This window comes from Oreochromis niloticus, linkage group LG20 (genome assembly GCF_001858045.2).
Source record: "Oreochromis niloticus isolate F11D_XX linkage group LG20, O_niloticus_UMD_NMBU, whole genome shotgun sequence".
In the NCBI taxonomy this organism is placed as follows: Eukaryota; Metazoa; Chordata; class Actinopteri; order Cichliformes; family Cichlidae; genus Oreochromis; species Oreochromis niloticus.
In genome coordinates, this window is record NC_031984.2 from 31918182 (window position 1) to 31932307 (window position 14126).

Genomic DNA, 14126 nt, shown 5'->3' on the forward strand with positions numbered 1-14126 from the left:
ACTGTAAAATTAACATTTTTTATGTATTAAAATTGCTACTCCCCTTTGTCTAGAACAGGGGTCTGCAACCTTTAACACCCAAAGAGCCACTCGGTTTCCACGCAAAAGAAAACACTGGGAGCCGCAAATACTTTTTGAAATCTAAAATGAAGATAACACTGTATATATTGTTTGTTTTTTTTTACCTTTATGCTTTGTGTGAACAACTAAAGTAAGTAAGTAAAGTTTATTTATTAAGCGCTTTTCACAGACAGGCAGTCACAAAGCGCTGTACACAAAGATTAAAATAAACAATACAATCAATAGACATTATACACAATGTAAAAGATCAAATGTAAATAATGTAAAGAATATAAAATACGTAGATCAACAAAAGGCTTGTTTGAACAGAAAAGTTTTTAACTGCTTTTTAAAAGAATCCACAGAGCAACTAAGGTGTGTTGCTTATGAAATCCATGAAGTGCTACAGAGAAAATTACATTTTATTTAAGTAAATAACACATTTTAAACTCTTAAAGAAATATAACAAAAGGAAAGAAACCCAGCTGAACTAAAATGATCCATGTAGCAAACAAAAACTGTTGTGAGCCGCCTCCCTTATATCGCCTTTGGGCTTTTGGAGCCTTGACCTGACTTTTAAAAAGTAATTGGGAAAAAAAGCACTATGCTGCTGAAAAAAAATAGATATTTGCAAAATTCTGCCTAAATATGTGTTTTACCTGGTTAATGTGTGTGGCGGGGCGTGGTCTGCAGTGCCGCTGCAGGGGAGGCGGACGCACCTGAGCGGCACCCGCAGTCATGCCTCGCTGCCTTAAAGTCTGTGCTCTCTCTGCTGTTGTGTTGTCGGGCTGTGAGCTGAAAAGCTACAGCCGGCTGTATGCGTACAGCAACCGTGTGAAAAGTGGTCAATAAAGAGATGCTGAAAAGCGTGTTCATGCAAACATCGTCGAGTCTGCCGTGATATGTTTACAATAAGACTTATGGTCCCAAACCTCTGCGCACAGCGTCTGCAAATCGGGGCTTTCATCTTTACGCAGGACTGTAAGCTGTCATCTGTGAGGCGTGAGCGGTGTTTGTTTTTAACATAGTTCACGGTGGAGAACAGCTGCCGACATAATGTGGATCCAGATCCATAATTGGCCTACCTGGGGTCGAAAGTCTCGATAAATGCATGGCGTTTCGGCGGGTACACCGGCTTCCGCGAGTGTGACGCTTATTTTGAGCGATGAAAAAATAATAAGATATAATTTTATTTTTACATTTCAAAATCACAATAATCTTCCAATTTAGAACTACAAGTTAAAAAAGAACTAAACACAAATAAAATACACTTCAGCTAAATACTTCTAATTTATTTTCCCAAACCACCCGGACCCGCAAAATAAAGACTAAAGAGCCGCGGGTTGCCGACCCCTGGTCTAGAATTATAACAGGCTGCAAACACATTAGGAAACTCAAGTGTTTTAAGTTCGTTTAAACCTGTGACAGGCCTGTGAGTCTCTTGTAATAAAACAACATCTGCCTGTAGTTTTTTAAGCTGGTTAAATATCTTTAACCTTTTTTCTCTGGTGCCAGCTCCATTTACATTCCATGTGACAAACCTTAGTGTGCCCATAATTGTGTGTGTATGTCTAATGATGTACGCTGGGTGTTTCGTTTAGACGGGTGAAGAGAATGTGGAAACATCACTTGTTTGTAAATAGAAAGAGAAAAAAAGTGTGTGGTGAGAGGCTCCATAAGTCTGACTATGTGTGTGTATATTAACTAATATGAACAAGCGTGGCTTGCGTGTGTGTCCTATAAGTCTGTGTGCGCTGTGAGGCTGGTGTAAATGTGCTGCCGTTGAGCACATGTGTTTGCGTGATCGTGGTGTGTGTTTGTAGGTGAGTGGGGAAGTAGGTGATCACAGCAGTGAAAGAAAAGAGAAAGAAAGAAACCACAAGAATGGTGAGCGACAACAAAAAAAAGAAAAGAAATGGAAACGTTCCAATTAAAGCAATGACGGAGGGTGACGGTGTTATATCGGCTATGGTCATACTGATATTACAAGGTTAAACACATGTTAAAGGAGATAGTGTGAATGAATAAGAAAAGAGTGTAGAGGGTTCTTATCTGGAGTGCAGTCAATACAACCACGGAGTGGTGCCGGGGTCGCGGTAGAGCTGTCCGTCCACGTAGAGCCGGTCCACGGCGATGACAGCGCGGGAGCCTCTCTGGATGAAGCTACGTCGCACTGGGAACAGGACCCTGCGTCGTTCCAGGATTTCTTTGGGGAACTGGTTGTTCACGCTGAAGTCCGTTCCTTTCAGCTCCCTGCCGCGACGCTTCACCTGTTCCTTCTGTTTGAATTGGCCGAATTTGGCCACAATTGGACGTGGTCTCCCGGTCGGCGACCTCACGGCCCCCAAGCGATGCACTCTTTCGAAGGCGATGTTCTTTACGGTGTCCTCCGGCAGCTTCAGGTGGGTTTTAATGAAGCTTTTCACCGTTGCTTCCGCGTCCTCTCCGGCAGATTCTGGAATCCCAGAAAACACAAGGTTGTCTCGCATGCTACGGGCTTGTAGATCGATAACGGATTCTTTAATTTTTTTATTTTCTATGTTTAACTGGGTCACATTATCGGTGAGAGATTTGACCGACTCCCGTAGCGTGGCATTTTCAGCGGCAAGCGTTTCCACCTGCTGCTGGGTGAATTCCAGGGATTCTCTCAGAGATTTAAATTCCCGGTGTAAAATCTCCACCAGGGACAGCCTCGCATCGAAACTGGACAATCGCTTGTCGATTGACTCCAGGATGTCTGCAATGTCTTTGCCGGCAGGCGATGTTGTGCCGGGGGAGTCTGCCGAGCGACATCTCTTCGATGACGGTGTCTCAATTTTGGCCGGGGAAGATGCACTCTTAGCCTTCTTCATGACTAAATCTTGGAAGCACCGGTCGATGTAGTCTTGGAGAGTGTCTAAACTCTCCCCGTTGTCCTCCAGGGTGTTAGAGATGATAGGACAGATGTTGTTAGTTATATGACAATTGATTAGTTTATTTGGCAATACTGAAGCTTAAAGAAACTTTGTTAAATTCTACGCTACCATTCGCTTTTTTTCCGCCAAATCTCCGGCGTCTGACGTCACCTACAACATGGGTCGCTTACCTTTTTCCCGTCACTTCCGTCACTTACCTCTCCTCATTATCTACACTGGCTACGAATAGGGACTATAGAATAGAGGAATTGTCAGTCACCTCCTCTACATGGATGATGTCGAGCTGGAGTGAACAAGACATTGATCCACACCACTAGGATCTACAGCAAATGTCTTTAAGACTGCATAAGTGTAGTCAGATTTTAACTAACAGTGGGAAAGTAATCAGAACTGAGGGGATTGCACTACCATTGCAGCCATTGGGGCTAGCTACAAGTACCTTGGGATCCCACAGGAAAATGGGAACAATGAAGAGGCTGCTAGGAAAGCCACAAGCACCAAATACCTGCAAAGAGTAAGGGATGTCCTGAGGAGTCAGGTGAAGAGTAAGAACAAGATCAAGGCTATCAACACCTCGCCAGACTATCAGATACCCTGCTGGGTTACTACACTGGCCAAAGGAGGAAATAGAAGCCACTGACATCAAGACTAGATAGCTCCTTGCCATGCATGGAGGGTTTCACTTCAAGCTCAGCACCCTAAGCGAAAAGAAGGAAAAGATAGAAAAAAAAAGATAGAAAAAGTGACTGATATCGAAAAAGCTTTTCAATGGCTGGACAAAACTGGACTGAAAGACAGTACAATGGCACTAATCATGGCAGCACAGGAACATGCTCTAAGAACAAGAGCGATAGAGCACAGCCACTACAGGCTGTGCAAATGCCTCTCCAGCACATAACAGCTGGGTGCAAGGTGCTAGCAGGCTAACCAATTGGGCATAGTAGTTGTGGACAAGCAGATGAAGAAGGCTGCAGTGGGAGATGTGTCATGGTCCTAGGTATTTGACTCAGTTTTTGAGTTTATTATGCTGAGCCACAGACAAGCCACAGACAAGTCCAGACAACTTTAGCCACATTATAGATAAGACCAAAGAGGAGATGTTTAGCCTCGATGCACAGCACCATGTTTGAAGAAATTCAAACACCTCATACCACTTGTCAAGCACAGTGGTGGAGAGGTGATGATATTAGCTTGTATTTCAATTAAAGGAGTGGAACAGCTCTGTATACCAAAGTATTCTAGATTCAAGGGTAAGGCTATATGGCCAGCACTTGAAGTATGGTTAAATGTTCTGTTTTTTGAGTTTTCAAACTACAGCAATAAAGCTGCCTCATTTAATTCATTCTTGTTATCACCCAGTCCTGCATTTGGGTCCATCCATGCCTGCTACACAACCATATGTGACAAGATGTAGCTATACCAAGTGAAAGCAACATCAGGAAGAAGGATTATGAGAAGCTCACGAAAATCTCAAGACATACAAAGGTCCGAAAGAGGAGCTTGACATGATGTGGAAGGTGAAGGCAATAGCGTTCTCCATGGTAATCAGAGCAATCAGGGCAGTGATCTTCAAACTGGACAAGTGGCTCCAGTTGATCCCAGATATGACACCAGAGATCTCTGTCCAGAAGTGCATAGACCTAGGAACAGCAGGAATAGGAACAAGCTCCCAGGCCTCTCAGTACCTAAGCTTGAAGGACAAAGACCGCCTGTGGGCTGAATCTTTTTCTTTTTTATATATATATAAACTATTGGTCAAAAGTTTTAGAACACCCGAATTTTTTAATGTATTTATTGCAGTTCAAGTCATTCAAGTCTAATGAATAGCTTGAAATCATACAAAGGTAAGTGGTGAAAAATTTATGTACATTTCAAAATTATACAAAAAAGAAACACAAAATGGGGTAACAATTTAAAGCTGTTCTTTAGCAACTGTCACGGTCCTGGGTCATTTGACCCAGCGCTTTGAGTTTACTTATACTTGATGTTTATGGTTTATGTTTAAGTTTATTTAGTTACTTTAAGCTCCTAGGTTGTGCAGTTATAGTTCTTTGTTTATTTGACTCCCTTTGTGTCTTTGCCCCTTGTGTTGAAGTCTCCCTCGCTGTGTTTCAACAATGTCTTTGTCTGCGTGTCCTATGTTGTCAAGCTCGTGTTGTCAAGTCTGCATCCCATTATGTTTCCTGTTTTATTTCGAAGAGTCCAGTGTTTCCATGTTCAGTGTGTTTAGTTTCACTTTGCCCTGTGGCTTTATTATGTTCATTCGTATCAGCTATTTCCCTATGTGTTTCCACTTCCCCCTGTGTTGTGTATTTAATCTCTGAGTTCCTTTCATTCCTTGTCTGATTGTCCTGCTTTGCCTGCTTTCCTGCTACGTCATGCCATGCCATGTTTTCAGGTCTATGTATTTTTTCCCACGTCTTCATGTTTCGGGTTACTCATGCCAGGTTTCCATGTAGATGTTCACGTTCAAGGTTTTTTTAATGTTTAGCTTAAGCTCACCTAGTTTAGCTTTAGTTTCACCTTTGCCTTTTATTTTGTACTGTTTAATCCAGCCTTAATAAATGGCTAGCCTTCTTTTAAGTTAGAGTTTTGTTTTCATGTTTCCACACTTGGGTCCCCCTCCTCACACCACACAGTCTGCTTCTGCCAGATTGTGACAGCAATGGAGGTTGATCAATCTTGAAAGCTGGTGCTACTAATTCCTACAGGTGTTCCAGCTTTTCTGGATTACTTACAACCCCCTCTGTCTGCATAAAAGCCGTGTTGGAACACACTGTTGTACCATACCCTCATGAGCATCACTTGAACAGTACTGCAGAAAGTAGTGTGTTGCTACAAAAATGGTGAGAAAATGGCAATTAACAATGGAAAAGAGTAAGACCATCCTAACATTTAAAAATGTAGGTCTTTCCTACAGGGAAATTGCAAAAAAAAAAGTCAAAGTGTCAATGAGTACAGTTTCCTTCACCATCAAAAGCCACTCAGAAACTGGGGAAAACACTGAAAGGAAGAGGTCTGACCTCCTGCAGACGCAAAGGCACGACTGAATCAGAGGACAAGTTTCTGAGAGTTAACAGCTTGTGTGATAGGTGGCTCACAGGACAACAGCTTTAAGCACAGCTTAATAGTAAGCAAGTCTCTGTTTCAATTGCGAAGAGAAGACTTCGAGCTGCAGGTTTGACAGGACAAGTTGCAGCAAGAAAGCAATTGCTAAGACGTCAGAATAAGACAAAGAGGCTTGCCTTGGCCACACTGCCATTGGATTACTTAGGACAGGTTTTATGGACTGATGAATCAAATTTTAAATCTTTGCTCCATCACATAGGATCTTTGTAGGTCGTCGAGTAGGTGAAAGGATGGTTCCACAGTCTGTGGCATCAACTGTCAAACATGGAGGAGGAAGTGTGATGGTCTGGGGCTGTTTAACTGGATCCAGGGTCAGTAACTTGTAGAGAGTGAGAGGCACCCTGAACCAAAAAGGCTACCACAGCATTCTGCAGCACCATGCAGTACCCTCTGATATGCGCCTAGTTGGTCAGGGGTTCATCCTACAGCAAGATAATGACCCAAAACATAAATCCAAGCTATGTCAGAACTACCTGAGGAAAAAAGAACAAGATTGTAAGCTTGAAAACGTGGAGTGGCAGCACAGTCTCCAGACTTAAACCCCATCGAACTTGTTTGGGATGAACTAGAAAGAAGATTGAAAGCAAAGCAACCTACAAGTGCCACATGTTTCTGGGAACTTCTGCAAACAGATATGGGAAGAACTTTCTGAAGAATATTTGATTTCTATTGTAGAAAGAATAAAACTCCAATTGCTAAGTTGTACTATGCTTTCATTTCAGTACGCAATTAGACATTAAATTGCATAATTTTCAATAAAAAGCTGGAAATATTGCTCTGTTCTAAAACTTTTGACTGGTAGTAAATAAATATATAAAGTGTTTTAGATTACTTCATACCAAAATAATTTATATTCATAACTTATATTTCACATATTAAAACACTAATGTTCTTCATAATATTTACGATGTATTTAAATATAATCCAACATTTATATGAATGCCAAGTTCCAAAGTTTTATTGGATTGCACTCTACAAGATGATCAGCGTTCTTCACTTCGAGGTCAGAGGTTTTTAATATTGTGTTTATATGCATGGGATTTACTCAGAATGCTATCTTCAGTAGGCACCGAACTCCTCTATGAGTCTTCACAGACTCTAAAATGTTGTGGAACAACAGTATTGAGTACTGCTCATGTTTATTATGTAAGTTTTTTGCAAGGTCTTCAATAGTCTTGGCAATTAGGGACTTCCTCATTAGTGATAAAGGAGTGTTCTTGTGAGTCAGAAAATGATGCTAAACAAGTCAGCCCCTTGTGTAAAAATATGACGAGTGGGGTTCCTGATTAAGCATCAGTTTGTGATGAGCTGGGAGTGATAATGCGTTACTTGAGCAGGGTTGTTGTTTGGGATATCTGTGCCAGTGTTTGACACGTGTGCCTCCACGGGCTCCTTTTGTGCTACTAGAATCATTATAGTGATTGGCTATGGGGGCCTTCATGGCCACAGGAAATGTATATGTGCATGCCAGCTGTCTTTGACCGTTGGATCACAGCTGGTATTCAGCAATACAGTAAATCGGCCATGTGCAGCTGTCATTTGGACTCAACTATGGGAAAGCATTTAATAAAGAGGATCGCCAGCCAAGTCTTCTTTGCCAAGTGTGTTTATGCCAGCTATGACGTTGTGGATTAGAAAATCCTACTTAAACATGTTGCGTCTGTATTAAAATGCAAAATTTTATATGTGATGTGGATAACAAAAACCACTCGTGCTGATAAAACCAGCTTGATGGCTTCATCTCAACTTTAAGCAATGTCCCTCCCAGTGGAGCTTTTCCCAGTGAGTAAAAATATTCAAGTTGATCCGGGCGCCGTTTCCCTGCCGAGACAGTAAAGTGACTGGAAACCTCTCAAGGATCAAACTGCGATTTCACAAATTGACCAGGATTTGTAATCCAGCAAGCTTGAATTGTTCCCTCTATCTGAGAACAGCTGGGACCAAAAAAGCCAGACAGGAAGAGCCTGGAGCATAGACGCACACAGCGACAGAAACACGCTCAGGGTGTTCAAACTGTGTAAATAATGCACACACACACACACAAACAGTGACAGCTTTTTATTTCCTTCTTTTCAGCTGTGTTTTCATCCTTTGATGAAAAACAAAGCAAAAACCCTCTTCTCGTTACACATGCACAAGCTAACCCACTTTTGACTATATGTGAGTTTATGTCTGTAAAACTGCCTGCATGAGGCTGCACAGCTTATAATCGGCTGCACAATGAAGCTAAATCTCTTTTGTTTCACTTAAGCGTGCAGAATGTCGCACAAAAACATTAGCTTTTTCTCCTGCAGTCTAATTTCATGTGTCTTACATCAAACGCATATGCCCAACGCACCTGGACCCTAAACCCTTTTATTACACATGTATAAAAATATCTCTGATGGTCCAGAAACACACAACAAAATGCTTTGATGATGATGGAGCATTTGAAGCAGAGAATGAGGGATTTTGTGGTGAATCAAACACAGTACGAGCAGCAGCATCCTATCATGTACGGTTTCACATCCAAGCTGTGCGTGGTGACCTAGAGCTGCAGTAACACACACCGCAGTGGCTCCAGATATTCAGGATTCAGTTTCATCAAATGTCAGTTCCCCGGCATTACAAACTGATTAAAAAGAAGCTGTCATAGCAGTTTGTCACACAGGTTTTTATTCTATTTTAATGCTTCTTTTCTTCTTCCAAGTCAGCATTACACAGCCAAAAGACTGCTGCTAAATTATCACAGAGCTGTGGAAGACAGTAAAATAACTGGAGCGATTTAATGTGAAGTAACCCGGTGAACCAGCATGATATGTAGGTTACTGTTGAATGTTGTTTCTTGTCTCGTCGGCTCATCTATCCACTCATCTAACTGAGGAAGAGTCCGCCTGTGAACCCAGATTAATATTTCACTATTGTTGTACAATGGATTTGTGTATGTGTATGTGTGTGTTTGAGAATGAGTCTTCATCTCATGTGTGTATGCGTGCATTTAGATCTGCATGTGCAGGGGCTTAACTCTATGTGCATGTGTGTATGCTTGCAGTTTCATCAGTGCAGGGTGGCTGCATCTAAAATACTGTGTGCTTCAGTGAATTTCTTCATTGCACTTGTACGGGTGTGTGCTCAAGTGTGGAAGCAATTTATGTTTGCTATCATCAGTTTTTCAGGCCAAAGGTTATCATTATGTCCTTTCTGGTTAATAACCACTGCAGTGCATGTCCCTTCACTAGACCTAGCCACTGCATGTTCTGCAGGCCACATGAGGCCTGTTTGTTTCCTCTGAGCGACCTTCGTGAGATGTAAATAAATATAAACCTTACAGTTTGTCCCAATTCAGCGACCAAACAATCTTTGATAAATCGTCCATCAGAGAATGGCTTATTACACAGTACAACTTTGTTGCTTTTATTTTGAAGGAGACTACTTTAAAAAAAAAAACCATACCTGTGTGGAAGCGAATACAGCTTCCCCGTGAATGCTGGAACACACTTTTATGAGAGATGCTTGTTTGCTAGCCACAAACGATTTTACCTCACATGACGAAAATAAAAACTGATGTAGAATGTAGTGTAGAGTTTTTAACAAGACATTAATTTCTAACTATTTATTTACTGAAGTCAGACGTAATGTCATGTGTTTGGTTTTAGAGCAGATTTCTACCTTTAAGGATTAAAACTGGAATTGCTATTACGTGTCTAAACACGCAGAAAAAAACAAGAACTGGATTGATGCAGAGCTGCAAAAGCAACAAGGACCAAGCTTTACACAACTGGAGGTGTGGGCGTTGGGGGGGTAGTCAAGACCAGCTTTGTGATTTCCCACAACATTACAAAAACCCCCAAACAGTTCTTTGAAGGACTGTTTATCTAAGAGTGTTTGGTGGACTCTGTGGCACTAATATGCCCTAAGACAAAAAAGCATTGGAGTGTGTGCCCATCTCCAGGTGGACTGTAACAAGATTGATTGTGTTTCATTTTAGATTCTATTACTGGTTAAGTTTAGGTACTTCGACCTACTTGGTTTGGTTTAGGAATCCATGCTTTTGGTTAGGATGTCCCAGTTTACAACAATAACTGTGCCACAATGAACACTTTGGTTAATTCTCTAAGGTCTAAGTCATCATCGTCTTGACCTATGCTATCAGAATATATAATTTTTTTGTTGTTTTAAAATTGTTCTCCCAAGTGCTGCAATCAGGGGATAAAGAAAGTAATAGAAAACTGACACACATTAAAAAGTATGTGTGTATGTGTATGTGTATATGTGTCAACAGAGTATTATCTTCTTGTCTCCAAAACATGCAGGTCTCATGCCTTAATTATACTCCGATTGTAGACACAGACAGCGACAGCTGGAGACCCGACAGCTGAGTAGTCATTCATGTTGTACTTCTTTGAAGTCCACTGGTGCATTGTGATGTAAATTATCTGTGAATAAATCCGCACGGTCACAAACAAAAGGCAGGCATGCGGACATCCACATAGACCTCTGCACACACTCTCTGATGATGAAATTTACATCACTCAGACCAACCAATGAGAGCCTCTGTCTAAAAATCTGGCATAATCACACATAATCCTTACTTTTACATCACTGAGGACAGAAACCGGCAGTCAAACACAATGAGGCTAGCAAACTTGACTTTAAATGTGAGTGTTTATTTAATACTTGCCGAAGCTTCTAGTAAAATAATTCATGATAATAAAATTTGCAGCTCCCAAGTCTGTTAGTATTTAGCTAACACACTTAAACTAGTTTGGCCACTAGCAGCCATCTAGAACCAACTGTGATGTGCCTGTAATTTTGTTGTGTCATGTTTTGGTGTGACCAAGCGACAACCCGAAGACTTGAAGCTCCTTTTTACTTCCAAAAGTAATTCTCCAAAGGAATAATGACTGTTAGATTGTGATTGTTTCTGTAAGGTTATAAAGAAAAATGATTTTTGAATGCTTATTGTCTAATATGTGCTGAATAAAGCCAGAGCAGTTCTACTATGCAATGAAGTTGCTCCTAACGCCACTGTATCTGTGGTAGCATTGATTGCATATTTGTGGGTTTAAAATTAGACACAATAGCGTGTGGTTAACCACTCTGGCACTCATCATATCATATTTGTTACTCTCAAATGCTGACTTTTGCAACATATCAGGCGCCGGGGAAATTGACAGACAGTGTGTAGGTGTGTTTATGAGTGTTGATAGTGAGACTTAAAGTGCAATAACACAATGACATCAGTGCATTTATCTGACACAGAAGCAGATAAATCAGCTAGTGTTTCCACACTGGATGATATGTGTAACATGATCCGAACCAGTGAGATTGGTGAATATTGTGTGAGCTTGTCGTTCGCTGAGAGAAAATACTGTACTCATTGTGTGTAACCTAGCACTTGAGAATATTTATTATTAAGTCATAAAAACTGATATGGCTAAGTGAATAGTGCACATTGCTTTTCCCTTCAGATTTGCCAGTTGGTAATTGAGCGGTTTCTCCTCCTCCGGCTCTATAATGGGCTTGTCATGCTGTGCTGCTCAATGCATCTTCAAAAGGAACCAAGTCTCTGTGGCTCAGAGGCGAGGGCTGTAAACTAGGTCGCCAGAATGAGCCAAGGAATTTTTGCAAGACAGGAAAGAAAGTTTGTGTGTATTGTATGTGCATGGATATGGGGAAGGGGGCTAAAACAGTGCATTATTAAGGTGTTTTGGCTGTGGCCTGAGTGCAAGATTCTGGTTTATTCGGGAAACACCATCAAAATGTGGCTGCTTGAAAAATGCTGTAATGGGATTCTTTTTTCCCCTGCCACTTTTTGGGGATTTATTTGGGGCAGATTTGAAGGTAAAATGGGGATTAAAACATGGCAAGAAAAGAGGATAGACAGAATATGGGTATGCCTTTAACCTAAGTGGTCATGTGCCATAGCATTCGATCGCACAGCTACCTCCTGTGAAGACGAGGTGGAATGACTGAATGTTACCTTGCCCCCCACTATATCTCTTTTTGTCTGATCGATGTGTCCTGTTGGCAAAAGGTGTCAAAATTTTGAGGCTCTTTCCTTTTTTCCCTTAACTGTGGCTTTTAAGGGGGGCTAAAAGTGTGCATGTGTGTCTAATGCTATGAAACAGCAGGGGTTCTTGCATGTGAGGATAACTGTCTTGTTAAGTGCCAGACCTGAGAAGCTTTTACATCCGACGAGGTAAGGTCCCATGAGATTTTCAGTATCTTACTGTCAATCAGACAACATAATATATGCATGGCTTTTTGGCTGTTTCTTTCTCTCACCTTTTTTTTCTTCAGCATGTGACCTCTGAATCATGCCACCTTTGGGCTCATAATTTAGCAGCGTTTCTCTTTAAGACACACTCTTGCACAGCGAACTCATGAAATATGTAAACAGAGATGCCGTAAGCAGTTTTGTTGTAACCCTGGCCCTCGGTGTTAGTCTGTGTGTCTGGATAGGTGTGGAAGTGTTTCTTCAGACATGCATGGGTGTGTGTGGATGCATGTGTGGATGAATTATAGATGCACCAGCTTTTAGAAAAGAGTAGCAACTGTAGCAGCAGCTGATGAACACTGTTTACATTCTTTGACCTTACTGTGCATGCATGCTGAGGGACTGTGACACACTAATATAGTTGTTAATACACAGTGCATCCCCTTAGCAAGATCGAGCTCTCCCATGACTTTAGAACAGAAACTGGTTGTTCGGATTCGGCATATTAACTGACTAAATGCATGTGGGTTTTCTGCAGAATTCACTGGTAGAGAGACAAGTATGTACCCCATTAGTGTGATTTTCCCACATGGCCTTACATGTGGCTGAGGGGATCAAAAAAGCAGAAAATGGCAAATTTGGTGGCTCATGAAAAAAATTCTCATGTGAAAAGTAGACGCCTCAAATAGTACTGGTTAATAAAAAATCTTGGATGTGAGCAGACATTGCAGCTCACATTTCAGCTGTTTAGCTGATGCATGAAAGTGGTGGAAAATGAAAGCATTAAAGGCACTTGGAAAAGATAGTGGGGTGGGAATGTGCTTCTATGAAACTCAGTATATTATTTCTTTGTATTTTTTAGTATTTTCTTCATTCACTGGGGTGACTGGCCATCTGAAAAATGGTAGGTGTAGCAGTAGAATAACCACATCTCAGTGAATTCTCATAAGTAAACGTCTCCAAGGTCTCAAGTAATGAGGTCAGTGCCCCTGTGAGCCAAAACTCAAGCTTCAGATTAAACATCTAGTTTCAGACAGTTTTTGTTTACTTTTAGATTTCAAACCTTCATTTCTAAGGAATTAGGGGCTGAAACAGCTTATTTCAGACTCAAGAATCAAAATATAGAGCTGAAAGTGAGTGATGGATCCTCTAAAAAATAATGTTGAAAATATTTATTAGTTAACTACTTATTCTTGTCCACAAGGGAAGGAGAATGTAATCAGTTCCGATTGTCTGTCTGTAAATACCAATAACAACTTGAGCTGATTTACCTTAGTGAAACTCAACTAGACCTTGGGGGACATTAGTACCTAGGTACCTTGATTGGCTAAGCAACTGACTTTGACCTTTAGGCTGATGTCATTATATTGTAATAAAAACAGGCTGACGTCAGCATGTTGTAATAAAAACATTATAAACCATCAAATATTTAGTATAGCCCTTGCTATGTACAGTGCTATCCAGTATCAAAGTTTGCTATGTGCCTCAGTTTTGGACACACAGTTTGGCATTTCTTCCATCCAACACTGTTGAGATTGTCAGGGGATTGATCACTATAGTTTAAGCAGAGAACTGGTGCAGCAACTAATACACAAAGAATTATTAGGGGTGGCAAGCAAGAGAAGCACTGCTTACCCAGTGTGCTATGTTGTCATAAACAGAAATTTATCAAGAACTGGCTAACAGGACTTGTTGAACCAAGACAAAAATATAAAAAATCACATCCTAAACTACACGTCATGTACTGGATTGTCATGAATTCAGATACCATTACACCAGTAGCTGGGATGTTTTCCCATATGTTGACTGTGCTGTCTGCAGCT